Source organism: Aythya ferina (assembly GCF_964211825.1).
Source record: "Aythya ferina genome assembly, chromosome: 4".
NCBI lineage: Eukaryota > Metazoa > Chordata > Aves > Anseriformes > Anatidae > Aythya > Aythya ferina.
Window position 1 is genome coordinate 6,357,178 of NC_140300.1, and position 8,199 is coordinate 6,365,376.

Below are 8,199 nucleotides of genomic sequence, written 5' to 3' on the forward strand. Positions count from 1 at the left end.
TTTTGCTTGTTGAGCATGAGGCACAGGGTGATAAAGAAGTGGTGTCAGGGCAGCAGCTCCCCAGCAATGCTCGGATCCACAACCCTGCAGTGCCCAGGGCAGATCTGCCTTCCTTGCTGAAGGAGGCTGGCTGTGATTTTGGGGAAGGGAGAACCCATTTCATGGGATCTGCTGTGGTTTTCCATCCTGGAAATGCACCAGAGACTGGTGCAAATCCTCCCATTTACCTCCCAAGTGAGGGAAGGGTGGGCTGAGAGACGGGACTGGGGAAGGGGAAAACAAGGAGAGATGGGAACAGGGGGCAGCACCCAGGTGAAGTGAAGGAGAGGGAAAAAAATCCCCTATGGAACCTGACTGGCTGAAACGTTTTCCACCCTGAGCTTCTGTGGCTGAGCTTTGCCTTGGGGTTGATTCTGGGACCAGGTGAAAAATCCATGTGGATTACACCCTCGCATGCTCCCCGCTGGGCATTAGCATTTGTATTTCAGTGGTATTTACCTCATGCTAGCATGCAGAAGTCTCTTGATGGCAGGTGTTCAGCCAAACCCCAAAGCCAGAGGAGCTGCGGTGTGGTGGTTGGAGGTTCAGCCTCATTCACCCCAAAAAGTGGCTTTGGGCCGTGCATTTCTGGACCACTTGGAGAATTGGGCTTGAAGTTACGTATATGTATGTTATCCATAGTTTCAAAGCTTGGTCTGGATTTCCAGTGCCTTTACCAATAATGTTTGAGTCTGGGCTTGTAGCTCAATACAGTTCTTCTTCCCTGCAAATTCAGACTGGTTAGTACAAATCATTGAAATATTGATGAAATATGTCCCGACCAGGCTTTTCAATAGTGTTAATGTGCACACTGCTGAGCAGGCTGTTGCAGGAGAAATACCCAAGTCCACCTCAATGCACACCACCTGTGATTTTTAACCAGTAGCCAGCTCAGAGCCCAGGGATCTTTCCACCTGTCCTGGTTTTCTACCATCTTTGGTCCTTTCCTCAGCATCCTCTCTTCCATCCACTCATCCCTCTTGAATCACTTGGTCAACCAGATGTAACAAAGGCAAGGTGAGCTCATGGATTTTATTATTATTATTGTTGTTGTTGTTATTGTTATTAATTTTATTGGATTTGTGTAAACTGATGGCAGGGAGAGGAAGGATGTGGAGGGGCAAGGCTGTGTGGGGAGTGCATGCATCACATCTTAACCGGTGTGGGACAGTTTGGTGGGCATGTTATAGGGGAAAAGGGAAAAAGTCTCCATGAAAGCTGGCATCACTGTTGAAACAATTAATCTGTAAACTTCAACACCCATCATTTTGATATATCTTAAAATATATCTCTCTGGGGTTTGTTAGGCTTTTTTATATACTCTTTTGAATAATCCTTTGACATAGCCAGAGGAAGACTCTGAAAGGGCTTTTCCCAAATTGCTGGGGTATAACTAGATGTGGCTCCCTTTCCCAGTAGGGCATGGAACGAGCCCTCACCAACACGAACTTTTCCTCTTGTGTCCAGCTTTCTGTTGGTAGCTTACCCAATAATTTAGATCATAAAGTCCATAATAACTGGAAAAACACTGATCCGAATCCCTCCCACACACAGTTCATTCACATACTTAGGAGTGAAAATGCTTTCACAACCAACAGCTCATTACAGGCAAGTTTCCATGCACCCAGCAGCTCTGACAGTCCCGACAGATCTGTAATTATCCGAGCCATTTTGGGTCACCAAGCAGGCAGACTGTTGCAAGTAAGGGCACTGGAGCTCTTAGGGTTTGAAAACAGCCAGGAACTGGAGTGGTGGGGAAAACCAGTCCCAACACTAATGAGACAACTTTATTTCTCTTTCCTATCTATTCCCCAGAAGACATTGCCCAGGGCCAGGAGCTCTCATCCACCACTGGGGCTCTACAAGAGAGCTGTGTCATTCAAGGTGTGTTTCAAAATCCACCGATGGCTGAAAGAGCCTGGATCCGTGTGGTTTTGTGACAGCCAGGAGCCCCGAGTCCCGCTTCTGTCTGCATTAACAGGACGCTGTAAGAGTTTGCAGAGGTCACCTGTGGCCTGGTTTTAAGCTGGCCAGGAGACAGCTAAACTTTGCCTCTCCGGGCTCTGGGGAAGGTGGCAGATGTTTGGCATTTGGGGAAAACAGGCCACAGACCTCTCCAGGGTGTGTGTATGGGGTGTTGCAAAATCAGCTTCATTTGTATGTGTGGTGCAGTTCACAGGGCAGGACGTATTAGCTCAATATTGCCAGCTCTTAGTGGTTTTTTATTTTTTATTTTTTTTGGCCCAGGAGGCTTCAGTGCTCATCCAAAGGTGCCAGCTGGGTACCCTGGGGAGAGGTTTGGGCAAATCATTTACTCCTCAGAGGGACTGTGCTGGGTGGCATCTGGGGACTTACCTTTGAGAGAGCCTTTTGCCATCGGGGCCCCTCTAAGCGACCTACCCTAGCTGAAGTGCAGCGTTACAGACTCTTACTTCACCTCATTTTGAGTTAAAATACACGAGACCCAGGCCTGGCTGCTGGTGGAATGAGTCTTGCTCTTAGAAATTGTGTCATAAAATGTCACCTGAAGGATTAAAATGTATTTCTGTGTGTGTGCAAGAAACACAGACTTGTCACAACGGAGATTTTCTTCTCGTTGCTTTTAAGCAGAGGTCTCCAAGCCTCCAAATAAGCAAATCAACAAAGGTGGCATCTCGGACCCACAGAAAACTGGTGGTTTGGAGAGAAACCATTAATTGGGATGAGAAGCTGAGCTGTGAGAAACAGATTTTTGTTTGTTTGTTTGTAGGCCTTAGTCACAGAACCAAACATTTGTAAAAAATTTAGGTTTTGCTCCAGCCAAGCTTAAAATTTTTAGCTTTCTTTCAATAACCCAACAAAATTAAAATACATTCTTGTGTCAAGCCAAATGTTCTTTTGGTTTAAAGGAAAACATTTCATTTTCAGGCAGAAAGCAGAGAACCAAATAGCTGTGTGGAAGAAGCAGTTGCCTTATATCCAAAGGCCCATCTTTTGGGGATTTTGCCTGCAGTAAAAAAAACTTAAATACCATTTCCTCCTCAGTTGGTGAAGGGTCTGGCTTCAAAATCCCATCTCTAATTAGTCCCACCATGAAGCTATGTGATAGCCAACAGAGGATGTTCCTCAAATCTATTTCTTAGAGCTTTGCACACAGCATGGTGAATCCCTAAATTTTTTTTTGTGCCAAAAAGGGAGAAATGATGACTGTCTCTCTCAAGCCTGTAGGTTAGGTTTCCAAATATTCAGGTTTATATGTGAGAAGTTGAAGTGTCAGTAAGAGAAAATGAAGAATACCACCGGAGATCTTGTAACAGGGTGACTTGAAGGGCACATTGCCTGGATGTGGACAGTGAGTACGTCCTGCCCAGAGCTGCTTTTGTAATGCCTAATTGTGCAGCTCTGTCCCAAAGCCTGGTGGTTTGGGGCAGGAAGATGGGACATGTGAATTCAGACAGCCCTGGGAAGATGAGGAAATTGGAGCAGGGTCCCTCACAGTTTAACTGAATGTACTAACCATGAAGCTATTAGATAAAAGAAAGGGGTGTTGATGTGTGTGAGGGAGAAACAATCATAACGACATTTTTTGGTAAATTTACTCTCCACTGAAAATAAATAGTCTGGCCTTCTCTACTGAGAAGTCACAGTCTCCCATTCAAATCTTTGGGTTCCCTGTTCACAGGATGACCTTTAATTGTTTTAAAGACTCTGCAAATCTCTGTAGCAGGGAGAGCAGTAGCCAGAATGGAATGGCTCCTTACGTAAAGCCGAGAGACATGAATAGTTCAAGGCAGCTGCGGGGATTAATGCTTTGCAGGGCGGCTCTTTGTCTTGGGCCATGGAAAGGACTGGTATTTGGCACTCTGTTTTGTTGCATATTTTATGGTCTGGAAGAGGTCTTAACATCTTTTATAATGCAGTGGCTCCACAATGGCTCTCTTCAGCGTGGCTGGGAGCTCATTGGTAGGGCTGAATGAAAACATGATCTGTTTTTCTTCTTGTATGGGTGCACGGGGTGGGGTGCTCTCTACTGAGGAATTCTTTCCAGGTAGAGGTATAAGAATTGCTCCTAGGACCTCAGATTGCAAAAGTCATGAGGGCTGGGATGGAGTTATGAGTTCTGGCAAGAAAAAGCTTGGTTTTGGTTTGGTTTCTGCTTTTAGAATGGGAACATGCCGATGCAGTGATCCACGGGCACATGGAACTGGGGTCTGAGACCACGACCAATGCTCTGTGGTGTCAGATGCAGGGATTCAAAGACTGTCCTCGTAGACATGAGTTCATAATGTTCAGCAGCAGTGTCTCTCACTCATGGTAAAGGAGGTGATCTTGAGCCGTGTAGGTGATCTGATACCTGGGTGCAGCTGCTAGAAAAGGTCTTTATTGCATGCACTTAGCTAGCACGTTGATTACTAATTTTAGGCAAGCAGAAGACATCCCAGTTGTGTCTTATGTGCAGGAGCATGTTACTCTACCAGTTGTTATTCCAAATTTCCTGCATTCAGCTGCTTTCTTGAAATTTAGGCCTTCCTTCTAGCATCTGTTTGCTATCCACTTGCTTATTATGAGGGCATTTCTCTCTTCTGTGTCATTCTTTATTTCCAAGAAAGTTGTAGTATGTCTGGCCACTGTTCTTGAGTCGGAGGGTAAATCAGATGCGCCCTCCTTCCAGGCTGCAGGAAATAGGTAGGGATGTGGTCCCATTTTGAAACATGTGTGGAAGGGAAATGTACATTCTGTGAGATCATCCACCGCGATATCTGCTAAAGGAGCTGGAGATACCATGAGCTGCGCTCCACTCACCCAAACCCCGTCTGACAGGAAAAGGAATTCCTGTGTAATAAAAATTAAGATAATTACCCGTGAAGAAATGTTTCATTGTGGAGGGGTTTTCATACTCATTAGTGGACGGTAGGTCAAATTCAGAGAACATAAGATCAGACCCCAGGAGAGGCGACTTTGCTTGTGTTTAAATGAGCATTGTGTTTTCTTACAGATTGCTGTTTGGTTCTGGGCTAAGTCCCCATTTGCTTTTCTGGAGAAAGTATAAAATTCCTGAAAGCTATGGGAGCTGTGAGTGAAGGGAATATCACTCTGTTCTCTCCACCTCTTCCACACCTATAGGGGAAGCTATTCCACATATGCTGAGGAAGAAAACAGCTTTTTTATTCTGGCGTCTCAAAGCACAAAGCTCAGCAGCTCACCTTGCCCCATCTGACACTCCAATTAGGAGAGCGACACCTGAGCACTACCAGACCTTCTCATCTCTTGATGTGAAGACACTGAAAAGATGAAGTTTGAGGGAGTCACAGCTGATGGTGGAGAAATATCTGGTCCTCAGCTTTTTCAGTTCTGATCCTGTCTGAAAAAAAATTTAGGTCAAGGTAAAGTGTGATTTTTGTATTAGAGAGAGAGAATATTTAAAAGGTGAAAAAGGTGGAGTGAGAACTATTATGCATGCAAGGTTTGGGGGTGTTTGTGGCTGGAGTAAGGGTAGTTAGGTGGAAGATAAGGAGAGAGCTGTGTAGACCTTGTTTTGCTCTTTTATTTCCACTTCTCTACAAATCCTTGTAAGCTCAGGACTATTGGGGTTAGATTCTTAGTTTTCTAGGGGACTTAGTGTGGGACAGATGATGGGGAAAAAGAAAGTATTTCTCTCCTTCCTCCTATGTTGCAAGGTCCTTAGCTTCAGGTTCAGGTCCATCCGCACCAAGGACAGTGATTGACACCAGCCAGGGCAAGGTGGCAGCATGAGCTCCCCATGGCCTCCCTCCCTCCAACTTGCTCCTTGTTGTGTGTGCTGGACACTGCAGGAGCACACGGAGGGGTTCACCCATGAGTTTTGGCACGTTTTAACCAAAAAACATTATATTCTCATCTACTTTGTTGCTGCTAAAAACCAGAGCAATGATTTGCCAGCAAAGATTCCCTGCTTCTGCTTGCAAGAGCGAGGCAGTGACTGCACAGGCACCAGCACCTCGTGGCTGGGATTGGTGAAGGATTAGCAGGAGCCCAAAGCTGAGCTTCCAGGCAACATATTGCTGACAAATGCAATTCTGAAACACCAGGACTCATTCATATTTTGAGCTCTGCTTACTTTACACAGCAGTTTGAGGGGCTCTCGAAACAATAGGTTTCATTGCTCTGCTCTTCCACCGAGCTCTCGTGTCACTTTGACAAGGAGAGCTGGCATGGACCTTGGGTTGCTGTGCAGCCTCAGCCATGGTGATTGCTTATCTGCTTTAGCTGCACTGTCCAGAGAGTGTTTTTATTATTTTATATATATATAATATATACATATATATATATTTCTTCTTTGCCTTCTACTTTCTATTATCTCTTCCCGTTTGTCCTTGATTTTATCAGCTGAGAATGTGGCTATATGTCGTGTGCAAAGGATTTCTGAACAAGTGCCTTTGGCCAGCTGGTGCTCTTGGCATTTTGGTGCAGACTGGTGGGAAGAAAGGAGAAGGAATCGGATTCAGAGCTCCAGAGAATGAAGCCACCTCATTTTTCATCCCCTTTGATTAACTCGCCGGTTTATTTGCCTGTAACAATGACAAATGACGCCACCAGCTGATGCTATCACATTTGGCAGAGTCAGCCTGGTTTTGAACTCAGCAATTAAAGCTCTACGTGGGACAGATTTATAGAAACATTTCACGAACTGTTGGGGGAAAAAAAAGTCTTTGTCAGATACGAGCTAAGTAGGAATCTGAAAGGATCTTAAGATCAATGACAAATAGTTCTTTTGTGTCCTATCTATTTATTCAGAGCTACTAATATCCAATAATGCTACTCACTATCACGATCGTAGGACATCTGTATTTTATTCTCATTGTCTTCTTATCTGTCCTACTGTCAGTCTAATCCTGTTCTTATTTCCACCAGTGTAAATTGGGAGCACTTCTACAGAAATTAACTGCACTGGCTTTACACTCGCACAGGCTCCAGAGAGGCTTAAAATGCCTCGGGCAGGCAGCTGTGGGCAGGCAGTTGCTTGTTGGAGGAGAAATCTCACCTTTCACTTAAAATCTGCTTCTCGCCTTGATGGCTGCGAATGTGGAAGGCTCAAACCAAGAAGGCAAATTAAAACTCCAAATATATTTTTCCCCTGTTGTTATTATTACCTGGGAGGTGGCTGGGAGGGCGCCTCGTGGTTTTTGAGCTTTCAGGTCAGATGTTACTGAATGTCAGGACATTGCAAGGAGGTGACCCTGGGGCACTTCTTACATCCATTAATGCCAACATCTTTGTGTGCAGAGCTGCTCTGCCCATGGGATGGACCTGAACCTATTCCCTTCGTGAATCACACATCTGGTGTATTTTACAGCCAACAGAGAGACAGACACCTCCAAATCCCTTGAACTACTTGAATCACCTCATCAGGAGGCACGAGTCCCACCTAGTATCCTAAAGTCCAGCTTCATCACTGCCATGTCTATAACAAGTGTAGTCAAAACTCCTGACCCTGCCAGCTCCATGCCCAAATCCTCATGCCCCTGCAAGCCACAGCACGTAACCCATGTCTGGTGAGATGGAAGAGGAGAAGAAGCTCCAGGAGAGGGTCCTGGTGTGGCTCACAGGAGGCAGAGGGTTCCTCTGGGCACTGCAAGGTGGGAGCAAGAAGACCATTTCCTTGCCTGCCCAAGCACAGAAGAATGGGATTTTCGTGTTTGGGATGTTTGTTTTGCTGCCAGAGCGTGGGATGCTGCACATGCTGAAGAAGGACACGGCTGTCCCAATACACTTGGTCCTCCAGAGGAGGTGCAGGTAGACCTATAGAGCCCATCGCTGTCCTTGTCATAGAGTCTAAACTCATGGATTACTTGCAAAGCCAGCAAAGTGAGTAGCCGTGTTAAAAGCTCAACCTCACAACGCAATGCTCTCCTCCACCCCTCCCACAGCGCTGATAGTAATTCCTCTGGCACATCTGCTAATGCTCCTTGTCTCTCTCCTTCGCCCATGGCTTTTGTTTAAATGTTAATTCCATGTGTGCTACCTTTTATCTGGAGATGAAGATGGATTGCTGTGTCAGGCTGGATTTAAATTCATTTTGCTGTTAAAAATTTGTAATTATATTGAAAGGTTGTATGAAGTCCAAGACCTCTCTGGGCTACTGTGGTTAATTAGCTGCTACAGATATTGTGCATTCAATCAAATCATTCTCACTGCATTAAA